Source organism: Montipora capricornis, chromosome 9 (genome assembly GCF_036669925.1).
Source record: "Montipora capricornis isolate CH-2021 chromosome 9, ASM3666992v2, whole genome shotgun sequence".
NCBI lineage: Eukaryota > Metazoa > Cnidaria > Anthozoa > Scleractinia > Acroporidae > Montipora > Montipora capricornis.
In genome coordinates this window covers 47542005-47556905 of record NC_090891.1, presented here as the reverse complement: position 1 = coordinate 47556905, position 14901 = coordinate 47542005, and positions in this window count along the sequence as shown.

Here is a 14901-nt window from a genome sequence, read left to right as displayed (position 1 = left end):
TTTGGCGAAAGAGCTGCACGATTGACAATCTTGGCAAAATTAGCGATTTTGGCGATATTTTACCAATTTCGTCAAATTAGTTCATCCATTGGTATTGACACCACGCGGGTGAACATTGGCGAGTTTGGCGATTTTGGCGATTTTGACAAATTCGGCAATTTTGGCAATGTTTTGCCAATTTCGTCAAATTAGTTCATCCATTGGTATTCACACCACACGGGTGAACATTGGCGATTTTGGCGATTTTGACAAATTCGGCAATTTTGGCAATGTTTTGCCAATTTCGTCAAATTAGTTCATCCATTGGTATTCACACCACACGGGTGAACATTGGCGATTTTGGCGATTTTGACAAATTCGGCAATTTTGGCGATGTTTTGCCAATTTCGTCAAATTAGTTCATCCATTGGTATTCACACCACACGGGTGAACATTGGCGATTTTGGCGATTTTGACAAATTCGGCAATTTTGGCGATGCTTTGCCAATTTCGTCAAATTAGTTCATCCACACGGGTGAACATTGGCGATTTTGGCGATTTTTTTATTAATTAATTAATAATTAATCGGTTCGATTATGTCATGTACTAGTTAATTAGTTAATTAATTTACTTGTATATAGCATTAGTTATCCCTTGACTTTATTCTGAAAAGCCCATTTGGGACGAATAAAGTATTTATGTATGTATGTATCTATGTATGTATGTATGTACTCAGACGACGAACGAGGAGACTTGGGGCTCAGTTAGCAGTTACACTACAGTGACTTAACACGACGTATATGTCAATTTCATAAGATGGCGTCTAAAAGAATGCTTCGGTATTTCCGGCGGATCACAATTCAGGAAATGTTTATCGTCTTGTGGAGAATTTTAATTTTGCAACTTCTGTTCTACTGGGTGTCGACATTGTTCTACAGTTGTGGTAAAAGGATTTCAATTTCGACCGATGGCAAGATTCGTTAAAAGCTACTATAAAATTCACAGGCACGACATGCATCTTCACGCAATGCTTACTTTCAAGTAATGGATCATACGACAAGGACATATTTTGTGTGTGGTTTATTGAATCTAATTCCTTGCAAGCAGACATTGGTAAGATTCACATAACTGCTTTGAAACTCTTAGTACCCGTTGGTGAAGTCATTCTTACATGAATTGTCAGAGTACGAGGCAGTTATATATGTCAGTAATTAAATTGTTCCAGCGCAGTCACAAATGACAACCTTGCCATGACTTTGTTATTTGGAGCCACGTCCCGTTGCCATATCTCCCTATTTTGCCAAATTCCTCTTTCCCTTGTTCTTCATGCTGGTTGTTAATTTTCTAAAATCATTAAAATTCAAGAAATGAACTTTTGTAATTTGAGGTCAAACATTTGAAGCAGCACTGGAGATCAAATTCTTCTTTCATCAATTTTGTTCGCCACATTCGCCAAAATTATGGTCCCCCTCATTACTTCATTCCTTTGTGCTTTGCCTCGTTGGCGATTGTGGCAAAATTGTCATTTTCCCCATATTTCCCAAATTCGCCGCTTTCGCCAACTTTTATAGGCCCCCTTCACTGCTCTGTGCTTTGCCTCGTTGGCGATTGTGGCAAAATTGTCATTTCCACCATATTTGCCAAATTCGCCACTTTCGCCAACTTTTATGGGCCCCCTTCACTGCTTTTTGTTTTGCCTCGTTGGCGATTGTGGCAAAATTGTCATTTTCGCCATATTTGCCAAATTCGCCGCTTTCGCCAACTTTTATGGGGCCCCTATACTGCTTTGTGCTTTGCCTCGTTGGCGATTGTGGCAAAATTGTCATTTTCGCAATATTTGCCAAATTCGCCGTTTTCGCCAACTTTTATGGGGCCCCTATACTGCTTTGTGCTTTGCCTCGTTGGCGATTGTGGCAAAATTGTCATTTTCGCCATATTTGCCAAATTCGCCGTTTTCGCCAACTTTTATGGGGCCCCTATACTGCTTTGTGCTTTGCCTCGTTGGCGATTGTGGCAAAATTGTCATTTTCGCCATATTTGCCAAATTCGCCGTTTTCGCCAACTTTTATGGGGCCCCTATACTGCTTTGTGCTTTGCCTCGTTGGCGATTGTGGCAAAATTGTCATTTTCACCATATTTGCCAAATTCGCCGTTTTCGCCAACTTTTATGGGGCCCCTATACTGCTTTGTGCTTTGCCTCGTTGGCGATTGTGGCAAAATTGTCATTTTCGCCATATTTGCCAAATTCGCCGCTTTCGCCAACGTTTATGGGCCCCCTTCACTGCTTTGTGCTTTGCCTCGTTGGTGATTGTGGCAAAATTGTCATTTTCGCCATATTTGCTAAATTCGCCGCTTTTGCCAACTTTTATGGGCCCCCTTCACTGCTTTGTGCTTTGCCTCGTTGGCGATTGTGGCAAAATTGTCATTTTCGCCATATTTGCCATATTTGCCAAATTTGCCGCTTTCGCCAACTTTTATGGGGCCCTTATACTGCTTTGTGCTTTGCCTCGTTGGCGATTGTGGCAAAATTGTCATTTTCGCCATATTTGCCAAATTCGCCGCTTTCGCCAACTTTTATGGGCCCCCTTCACTACTTTGTGCTTTGCCTGGTTGGCGATTGTGGCAAAATTGTCATTTTCGCCATATTTGCCAAATTCGCCGCTTTCGCCAACTTTTATGGGGCCCCTTCACTGCTTTGTGCTTTGCCTCGTTGGCGATTGTGGCAAAATTGTCATTTTCGCCATATTTGCCAAATTCGCCAACATTATCTCTTTTTTGCAATTTTTGTTGTTGTGTGCATTTCTGGACATATCTCGGCAAAACAAGTTGAGTCTCGGCAGCCTGAAAGTTAAAAAATAATTTGCCTGTGTTTAAATTAACAAATACACCAATACATCACTAACGTTTCATGTTTAACCGGAGAATTAGTAGCCTGCTTGCAGGCGATAGTTGTTGTGTCGCCACGAAACACTATCAGACGCCATATTGGAAGAGCGTGGGATAGGTCTGGGCCCCGTGACAAAACGACGGGGTGGGGAGTGGGAAGAGCGGAGAGAAAACCGCCTGCCCGAAATCCAGCCTTTTCCCGGTAGCCGCCCACTTTCTTTTGAGCTTCCGGTTGCATGTCACGCCACAATAATTGACCAATAAGTAAGAGACTGTAATAAGGCTGTCAATCACTGAAGCGTGTAGCTGTAAACAAACTTGCTCTGGTCAACTAAAAAAGCCGTAACAAATGTAAGCAAACCGGCAGAAACTGCAGCAAACGGTAACTGTTGGTTTTTCCCATTGCAATTTCTTGTTTAATACGGAAAGTTTGAAAAATTTGGCAGCGAGAAAACAGTGGGCAATATTCCTGTCGGTGCACTTTGCGATCAACTGCGGCTTTGATTTACAGTGAGGCAATGCATTTTATGAAATCTAACTCGACGTTTCGTATGTGGCAACATACATTTTCAAAAGTAACCTTCATTATATGAAAAATATTTATATTTCAAAACAAATTGAGAGCGAGCTGTAATAAAGTGACAATTAGCATTTAAGGTCGGATTCAATTCCTGTGTAAACAAGGTTTCGTTTGCAGTGGTAATCAGTTTTCCCAGACGCGAGAATTTCAAAATGATCCCATTTTATGTTATGTCCAGTACTCATAATATATGAGAAAGGAATGATGGTAGAACCAACTGGGATCTCGGAAAAAATCCGAGCCCCAGATGGGATTCGAACCCACGACCCTCCGTGATCTAGTCGGATGCTCTAACCACTGAGCTACTGGAGACTCTATGGCGAGCAAGGGTGAAATGTGGGTATTGACTCGAGCTGCATCACGCAGCTACAGAGTCAAATGACTGACAGCATGGCTCATAACTGCATCGCGCAGTCACCTTAAAGCATATCTGAGATGCGGCCAACCAACCACCCAAGTGAGCGAATGTGAGAATGATATAAACACATGAGAAAACATTCGCTCACTTGGGTGGTTGGTTGGCCGCATCTCAGATATGCTTTAAGGTGACTGCGCGATGCAGTTATGAGCCATGCTGTCAGTCATTTGACTCTGTAGCTGCGTGATGCAGCTCGAGTCAATACCCACATTTCACCCTTGCTCGCCATAGAGTCTCCAGTAGCTCAGTGGTTAGAGCATCCGACTAGATCACGGAGGGTCGTGGGTTCGAATCCCATCTGGGGCTCGGATTTTTTCCGAGATCCCAGTTGGTTCTACCATCATTCCTTTCTCATGTGTTTATATCATACTCATAATATGATCAGCAATATCTGATGTGTGTTCATGCTTGGAGAGCGCTTCAAAATGTTCAGCTTTTCTATCCTGCAGTCGGTGCTTCGTTTTTCCGATGTAGAAGTCATCGCAATCCCAACAATTTGCCTTGTAAACAACTTTCGATCTGTGGGAACGATTCAAGTGATCTTTGTAGGGAAAGAAAGATTTGATTCGCCGAGTGTTAAGAAAAATAACTTTGAGATTAACGACCTAATAAAACTTATTAACGTACACAAGATTAACTATGTTATTTTTTTCTTCATCTGTCTTTCGGCCGAAAGGAAGCGTTCCTCCAGCGCTTGCTCTGCAGAACAGTAGATGAAGATAGGAGGATCTTCGATAATTTTCTTAGAACTCTCTGGGGTGAATTCTGCTGCAGAACACAAACCTTCCAGTTCGACAATCTGATCTGATATGATGCTCTTGAGTGGGCAAATTACAAGCACTGACACCGGACGACCTTCAAGTTTCTCACTTTCGGCTATCGCAAACACTGTAAATATCATGCTTTTCCCAAAGCCAGTGGGAAGCACGGCCAGCACATCTTCACCATTTAGTAAACTAACTATCGCCTGTTTTTGTTCACGCTTCAAAAGAACGCTCCTTTCTCTTGTCACCAAGAAATCTAAAGCACTCGATCGACATTCGAGCTCATCATTTTGCCTATGGTGACAAGAGCGGTATATGAATATTAAATCTTGTGTCGATTGACAGCATGTCTGCCGACCAATCAGAAGACAGCGTCCACCGGCGGACGCTGCGAAATTGTGCTACTCAAAGGGGGCTGGTTTTCGGGCAGGCGGTTTTTCTCTCTCCTCTCCGCCCCCCTCCCTTCGCTCGCTTTGTCGACCCTCAACCCGGCCCAGACCTAGCCGCGCGAATCCAAGATGGCGACCTCATTACGAATTCCGGGTTTTCGACCATCCAGCCGCCTGCGTGCAGGCTAGAGAATTAGGGAAGCAGATGTTCGAAGGTGTAATAGCCGTTGAGTTTTATTCCTCAGTTATCGAGTTCCATAAGTATAAAGCTTAAAAATGGATTGCTTTAAAATCAGAAAAGAACCAATTCACCGTTGCTGTTGAGAAAAGTGTATGCCAGGCAAAACAAGTTGCGTCTCGGCAGCCTGAAAGTTAAGAAATAATTTGCCTGTGTTTAGATTAACAAATACACCAATACATCACTAACGTTTCATGTTTAACCGGAGAATTAGGGAAGCAGATGTTCGAAGGTGTAATAGCCGTTGAGTTATATTCCTCAGTTATCGAGTTCCATAAGTATAAAACTTAAAAATGGATTGCTTTAAAATCAGAAAAGAACCAATTCACCGTTGCTGTTGAGAAAAGTGTATGCCAGGCAAAACAAGTTGCGTCTCGGCAGCCTGAAAGTTAAGAAATAATTTGCCTGTGTTTAGATTAACAAATACACCAATACATCACTAACGTTTCATGTTTAACCGGAGAATTAGGGAAGCAGATGTTCGAAGGTGTAATAGCCGTTGAGTTATATTCCTCAGTTATCGAGTTCCATAAGTATAAAACTTAAAAATGGATTGCTTTAAAATCAGAAAAGAACCAATTCACCGTTGCTGTTGAGAAAAGTGTATGCCAGGCAAAACAAGTTGCATCTCGGCAGCCTGAAAGTTAAGATATAATTTGCCTGTGTTTAAATTAATTTGAAATAACGAGAATAAAGAAATAATTTTCCATTTTTTAATTGCATGATGCTGGCCGTTGTAAACCGTGTTTTCGAAAATATTTCAGATTGATTTACTGTGCCTCTGGACTATTTTGACACATCACTCAAAATTAATTTAAAGTAATTTGAGTTATTTGTCGTCATTAAAACTTTATGACAAAGTCGGCCCAACAAATGTGTCGAGATTAACACCTGTCTCTCCCTTTGTCTCTCGCTCTGCCTTTTTAGTGTGAGTGTTGTTACAACTCCCACTGAGATTTTGGTAATTTTTTTTTTTTTACCTTAACAGCGGGGACCCACATCCCTGACCCAAGTTAAGCTTCTCATGTAGTCAGTTCCTCGCTTCACAATTCACTTTAGCGTTCTTTTCGAAGCGACTTCAATTCTCACAGGACTTTTTCAGGAAAAATAGTTTCTCTTCTTTGTGCGAGCTACTGTAGTTGTCTTGATAATGTACTGATGACATTTGAAATTTTAAAAGCTAAATTTCAGACCAGTAATTTTTTGATAAACACTAGAATGTACTTTCATTACGTCATTACATATTACTTGAAAGCGGGAAACAGTTAATTTTGAATGTACATTCAGTACCTCATTACATAATACTTGAAAGCGGGAAACAGTTAGTTCTTTTGTAAAATGCCAATGATCAATAACATGACCTCGTGGTGGTGTTATTATTTTATGCTGGACAGGTGACCAAATTTGTGAATTAACCTTACTTTAAACTTCTTCTTCTCGGGTTACATCTTCTATAGCAAATTTCCATTGAGCGCAATTACGCAAGTTTAAGAAACAGCTAGTAAACTCGAATACGTTTTCTTGGAAGAAAATATAAATCGGCTTTTATTCACAGAGGTCGAGGTTCGTAACTTAACTTACACTACTTATTTTTTCCACTTAAGGACGTTCGCGCGAAACTTTAACCACTGTAAGATAATGAGTTAGTTATGTCAGAAATGTAAAAAAAATGGGGGGTCACCGACTTCGTTTTGGAGAGAACATGCCCGGAAAAACATCCAAAATGTGACAAAATCGGGCTTCGTTAGCGAATAAGGCCAGTGTCTGTAAACCCAAATATATTGCAATTAAATCTTTGAAGTGAAATCTTCTTGCCAAATATTGTTTAAGTGGACTTATTAAGTGAATTTAGTCAACTGGTGAGGTTCCTTAAAGATCAGGTTCGCATTTAGCGACCACAGCCTCACGCGCCTTGCAGCCGCAAGATGGCAGGATTTGATGTCCCGTGAGCAGAAATCTTGAAATTTTTTTAACTTCCCACATTGATTTTTTGTTCATTTTTGGACAACGTGGAGATAATTGTAAATAAAATCCGTTTCTGGAAAGAAAAATAGTGGTCACCGAACGTCCAAGAGCGTTAAATCCAGGCAAAGCTATAGCAATGGCCTTTTGCCCTATCATTTCTCATTTTATTACTTAGCGCGCGCGCTCGTGTATGACGTGGGGTGTGCATTTGCGTGCGCAGTAAGGATGCGCAGAAACAATTGGCGCGAACGTCCTTAAATGGTTCGCGTGAGGGCGAAGCACAACGACGTCACTGAATTTCATTAAAAAATAAAAAGGTTTCGTAGCTTGCACTTTGGAGTGTAAGACAAGGTTGATGACAAATTGCCCAAAACGAAACCTGAAAGAGGTGTGTGCAAGGTTAGTAATTTAGCGTCTTAAAAGCAAGCATTGTACTTTATTTGCCCTGCTTTGAAATTATTTTCAACAGTTGAAATTATGATAGGTTTTGCAGCAACCGGTTTCCTGTTATCATATTGGCTGGTTTTTGTTCAAAACGGGAACAAAAGTCTGCTATATTACTTCATTTACCTTCTTGTTTTTGAACAAACGGTAAACAAAATTTAAACTTACTTGAAATGACAATAAAAGTAAGAAAAACAGGATGACTATATTCGGCAAAGCTGTAACAGTTTGTTTATTTTCCCAATTCGTTGTCTTCTCCTTCGTTTTTCTTCTCTTCCATCTCCTTTTATTCTTTATTTTCGTCGGTACTCTAAGGCATTTTTTATTGACATTTCAAATTTCAAACTTTAAGAAATATTAAAATTTTTTTCATTCCCTTTTCGTAACTTAATTTGCGCTTTATTCTGGTATTCTAAAACCTTATTGTCTTTGGTCGGATTTTTAAGCCAATACTTTAGTGTGTTATTGTTTCAAAAATGTATAAATGTTGTCGGTCAAATCCGTTCTCAGGTTGAATCCGTTTTAATTTTTACCTTATAGGTTAAATTCGTGATCCGTATTTTACCTAGGTTGAATATGTACTCTACCTTGTTAGGATTGAAAACACCAATACCTTCCCTCAAGCTCTTTCTTACGCATCTCAAAACACATTCTTAATGTTTCATATTCATCATCATCTTATCACCTTCTGCATTCATACACTGATCGATTTAGTCTCAATATTACAACAAAGTTAGGGAACAAAGAACTGTACTGTGCAATTACCGGTGATCGCGCTCGGACCTTCCAGATCTATAGTCCTGTGTCTTCACCACTACATTACGACGACGAACATGCGCGACCCAACACAGTTCTTTTCATAAATCACTTTTGTAAAATAAGTCAATTGATATCTATGTATAAAAACCAACACTAATTCTAACCTGACCCTAACTTTTCTCTAGGCTTAACTTAGGCTTCAAAAAACTTCTTTAATCTATCTGAGTGCGTATTCAAACTGGGGAAAATGAGGATCACCAATTTAACCTACAATTGTAGGTTAAAACGGATTCAACCTGAGAACAGATTTTACCGGCAACATATATGCGGAATTTTATGATCTTGAACTTGGACTTGAACCTTTAAAAGACTCGACAAATAAAAAGTGTAGTGTATATGTATCAAATTATTGGCACATATCGTTTGAAGAAAAGAGCCAAGTTTCTCGAAACCTATACACAGTCAAAACATTTCGATTTCCGCTATTTGACAAACGTGTAACAGGTATAGATTATTTTCGGTCTTTCAGTTAACGGGACGTAGAACAGCATTGAAGTATTTTGGGTAGATTATAAAAACCCACCAGGAAAAAGGTAAGCAAAAGTCAATGATTTTGTGTGCCTTTTTATTATGGTTGTTTCTTACTCATCCATCGCTACTAAATTTAACTGTGGAACGCATCCTCAGCATCATGGTGCAATCAGAAGAGAAAGAAAACTAACCAAGACATTGTTCATTGTAACAATTGTATCGTTAATACTAGTGATGCCATTTACAGATTTCTTTTTTCTTGTAAATGTTAATTTAGGTGAGAGATTTTGAACAATAATGCATCACTCAAGGCTCCATTATTCCTTTTGCATCTTTTTTTACGCAAACTCTCTTATAAATGCATTGTTATATGCGTTAAAAATGCCAGAGTTCAAAAGAGCTCTGTTTTTATTATTGTGTTGTAGATCTCGCTCGGAGCCAGTTTAGGTTCTTCCTCGATATGACTTGAAAGTCGGGAGTTTTCACTCAGTTAACTGATGAATATGTGTTTACCAAGTATATAAAAACTGAAGGTTTTGATACTTTCGTCCTACTTCTCTCTTTGTTTTTAATGGGAAACACTTTATTCAAGTTAATGTAAAGGAAGAGCTGTGGAAATGCATGCATGCTAAGATTGATCCATTCAAATATATTAAAGTTTGTAAGGAATTGTTTGCTCTTTTTTAGTTTATGTTTTCTGGCTCGCTAGTCACGTTTGCGATAAAATACTAACTTTCTAAGCCTACACTGAATTTCGAGATAAATAAAGTTGATGTACATATGTATTTGTGTCACAGTGTCACATGGTTTGGAGAGCTGCATGACGCGAACAAAAACATGCGCGCAAGAAATGGACCCGCAAAGCTGAGAGCGCGTTCGACATCATCAAACTTTAGACCCCTGGCAAGACTTAGAGAAATAAATAGCCATGAGCTCAAGTGGCTGGAAGATAAGACTTTGAGGTTGAATACGCACTCAGATGGATTAAAGAAACTCTTTTGAGCCTAACTTAAGCCTACCGAAAAAATAGGGTCAGGTTAGGATTAGTTTTGGTTGTTATACATAGATAGTAATTGACCAATCATAAAGGTAAAAAATGAAAGGAACTGTGTTAGGTTGCGCATCTTCGTCGTTGTAGTGTAGTGGTGAAGACAGGACTATAGAAAACTGGGGATGATAAATAAAACCATAGCAACTACATACGTATTATTAAACTTTGCGCCTGAAAAAGATCGCTCGGATTGAATTGCCATTTAAAATCTAAGTTGTGTGCGCGAGCGCATTAGCTTTTTCAATAATTTCAACTTTTTTGAAAGTCACGAAACCGTAAATGTCCTTCGTTTAGACTTCTCAGAAATTTAATTACCCATTTGCATCCAAATTTTCCTCCAAAACTTTGGAAAAACGAAAAAAATGTCGTTATTTCCAAGACGACCTCCAGCCACTGCACATTAATGGCTGATAGTGTTCAATGGCTCAGTCAATCAGATTACAGCATATGCATTAGTATACTAGTAGAATTCTACTAAAACTCGATAGAAACACGGTACATGTTTTCTATTTCTTAAATATTACTGACGACATAAGAAGCGACAAGCACAATTATAAGGTAAATTATGTGTTTAAATTTATTGATGCACTTTTGTTTTGACATGAAGTTAGGCAAACGTTTAAGACAAGTGTGCTTAATAATGGGTTAAGCACAAAAACATTCTCCATGCAGCTGGAGAGGAAGTCATCAACAAATATTAATTTAAACACAGCTTCTATCTTGTCTGTTAAGGTGAAACAGCACAATTTTTCAGTCAGTTCCTCACTTCACAATTGACTTTAGCATTTTTTTCGAAGCAACTTCAATTCTCAGGTCTTTTGCAGGAAAAATAGTTTTCTCTTCTTTGTGCGAGCTAGTTGTCTTGGTAATGTACTGATGGCATTTTAAAGCCTAAATTTTTAGACCCGCCTTTTTTAATAAACACTAGAATATGCTTTCATTACCTCATTACATATTACTTGAAAGCGGGCTACAGTTATTTCTTTTGCAAAATGCCGACGATCAATAACATGACCTCGAGCAGGCGTTATTGTCCCATGCCGGACAGGTGACCAAATTTGTGAATTAACCTTACTTTAAACTTCTTCCTCTCGGGTTCTATCTTCTATAGCAAATTTTTCATTCAGCACAATTACGCAAGTTTAAGAAAAAGTTAGTAAACACGAATACGTTTTCTCGGAAGAAAATATATATCGGCTTTTATTCATAGAGGTCGAGTTCCGTAACTTAACTTCCACTTGAATTTTTTTTCACTTAAATTGTTCGCGCGAGGGCGAAGCACAATGACGTTACTGAATTTACTGGAAAAAATAAAAAGGTGTCGTAACTTGCACTTTGGAGTGTAAAACAAGGTTGATAACATCTTTATTACATCTATTAGAAATTAATTGGCGCGGGAAAGCATAACATAAAGTCAAAAAGGCTGTGTTGTACACTTAATTTGCTAATGATAGAGCTCTTACTAGGTATAAGAAGCTCTCCGCTGCCTTTGGGCCTTGATAGTTCTCTTCAGACTCATTCACTCGTTTCAGTCGTTAGCCTACGCATTGAACCTAAACTTGATTTAATGTTAAGTCTTGGTTTTACAAGTTGGTAAGCAAGGTATAGACAAATTGCCCAAGACGAAAACTGAAAGAGGTATGTCCAAGGTTAGTAATTTAGCGTCTTTCGCGCATTGTACCTTATATATTTGCCCTGCTTTGAAAGTCTTTTCTCTAGTTGAAATGATGTTTTTGCAGCAACCGGTTTCCTGTTGCACTATTAGCTGGTTTTTGTTAAAAGCAGCAACAAAAGGTTGGTATAAGTTTAAGTTTAATAAAGCTTCTTACCAATGTACAAAAGAAAATATATATACAAAAGTACAATAGGTAAAGGAAAGCAATAGGGGGAAACTGAATTCCCATATAAAAACTGCTCTCCAAAAATAAAAGTTAAAAAATTAAGAATAATATATCTAATATATAATTTCACAATGTGTACAAAACATAAAAGGTCTATTTATTTACAAAGATAATTAAGTAGTAAAGTTTTAAACGAGCTTAAGCTAGAAGGAGACATAACTGAGTTAGGTAAAGAGTTCCAGTCATTAACGTAACGGTTAAAAAATGAAAATTTAAAATATTTTGTCCTTGCTGCTTTAGGCCTAATTTTAAAGTCATGGTTACTTCTAGTTCTTGTTGGGCCAGTCAGATCCACATAAGCGGTATATAGTCAATATCAGAATAGCCATGAATTATCTTGTAAAGCTGAAGCAAGCCGAGGTATTTCCTTCGAAGCTCCAATGATGACCAGTTTAGTTCAGTGAGCCTTTCAGAGTAAGGTTTATTAGATCCACATACCAATCGAGTAGCACGACGCTGGATGGATTCAATACTGTGTATGTGTTTAACTAAATAAGGGTTCCATATTGGGCAGGCATATTCCAAAATAGGACGAACTAAAGCATTAACAGCTGTTTTAATTGCCACAGGATCTTTGGGCCCAAATGTTCTCCTTATTAGACCCAACACTCGATTTGCCTTACCAACAATGTCATTGATATGAGCGTCCCACCTTAAGGAAGATTCAATCCAAATACCCAGATGCTTATGTTTATCTACAGCCGACAGATTATTCTCATTTATCACATAGTGATGAACTAAAAGACATTTAGACTTGGTAACATGTAGGGCCTTACACGTTTCGAGATTCAGCGTGACAGGTCACCCTGAAACTCAACACAATCATCTACAAATGCGATGTTACGATAAAGTACACTGTCATCAGCAAAAAGCTCTGTACTACAGCTTACATTTAGGGAGAAGTCATTTATATACAGCAGGAAAAGAAGTGGCCCTAATATACTCCCTTGACGGACACCAGATATATCACTTCATTTACCTTCTTGTTTTTTAACTAACGGTAAATAAAATTTAAACTAACTTGAAATGAGAATAAAACTAATTAAAAAAAACAGGATGACTATATTCGTGCAAAGCTGTAACAGTTTGTCCAGTTTCCCCAATGGTTGTCATCTCCTTCGCTTTTCTTCTCTTAATCTCCTTTTGTTCTTTATTTTCGTACTCTAAGGCATTTTTAATTGACATTTCAAAATTTCAAACTTTAAGAAATGTTAAAATTTTCTCATTCGTTGTGCGCTTTATTATTGTATTCTAAAACGTTATTGTCGTTGCTCGGATTTTTATGCAAATATTTTAGTCTCTTATTATTTCAAAAATGTTGTCGGTCAAATCCGTTCTCAGGTTGAATCCGTTTTTACCTTATAGATTAAATTCCTGATCTGCATTTTACCTAGGTTGAATATGCACTCTACCTTGATAGGATTGAAAACACCAATACCTTCCCTCAAGCTCTGTCTTACGCATCTCAACACATCTTCTTAATGTTTCATATATATCATCTTATCGGCTTCTGCATTCATAGACTGATCGATTTAGTCTCAACATTACAACAAAGTTAGCGAACAAAGAACTGTACTGTGTACTTACCGGTGATCGAGCTCCGGCCTTCCAGATCTATAGTCCTGTGTCTTCATCACTACACTACGACGACGAACATGCGCAACCCAACACAGTTCTTTTCATAAATCACTTTTGTATAATAAGTCAATTGATATCTATGTATAAAGGTAAGGTAAAGTCTCTGCTTAAGAGCCAGAAGGCTCATCAGGCCGGCGCTTATCTCCGGTTTCAGTAGCATGAAGCGACTAGGAGTATTGATACTCCCCCCTGGATGGGATGCTAGTCCATCGCAGGGTTACCCCCAGCATTACGCCGGTACCCATTTATACACCTGGGTGGAGAGAGGCACCGTGAGAGTAAAGTGTCTTGCCCAAGAACACAACACAATGTCCCCGGCCAGGCCCCGAACCCGGACCACTCGATCCGGTGTCGAGCACACTAACCACGAGGCCACCGCGCCGCGTTGGTACAAAAACCAACACTAATTCTAACCTGACCATAATTTTTCTCTTAGCTTAATTTAGGCTTCAAAAAAGTTACTTCAATCTATCTGAGTGCGTATTCAACCTAGGTAAAATGAGGATCACCAATTTAACCTAAGTTAAAACGGATTCAACCTGAGAACGGATTTTACCGGCAACATATATGCGGAATTACATGATCTTGAACTTGGACTTGAACATTTAAAGGACTCGACAAATAAAAAATGTATTCTATATGTATCAAATTATTGGCACATATCGTTTGAAGAAAAGAGCCAAGTTTCGAAACCTATACATAGTCAAAACACTTCAATTTCCGCTATTTAACAAACGTGTAACATGTATAGAATATTTTCGGTCTTTCAGTTAACGTGGAACAGGATTGAAGTATTGAAGTATTGTGGGGTAGATTATAAACAACCAACAAGGAAAAAGGTAAGCAAAAGTCAACGATTTTGTGTGCGCTTTTACAAGACATTTAGCAAACTAACTCGGGAAACAACCCAGAAATGTGTGTGCATGGGGTTGAAACATAGGCTGTTTCCCCAACATTGTCTTCTCAAAGATAGCGTCCACTTAAGGATCAATATTCAGACTCACCAACCCGGGCTTTCGTGCTCGATGTCAATGCGCCACTTAGAGGCCGCTTTTATTGGTTCTATTCTGTGTCACCTCTTTTTCAGCTGCTTTATCAAACGATCATGATAAAATACATTTTAGCACGGAATCTTACTAATACGAAGTGCATTCGTTCATTACTTTAAAGCGAGATTGCGTGAATATGAATAATCACGATGTTTTCGTGCAAATTGGGACAAAAAAATATTGTAAGGTTTTTAAAAACCAACTAAACTGCACGAGCCCAGAGGTCTTAAATTTATCAGTGTTTAACTTTTTCAAATTGTACGAAAAAAAAATTGTGGCTACTTATTGATATTAAATAAAAGAAAAGTT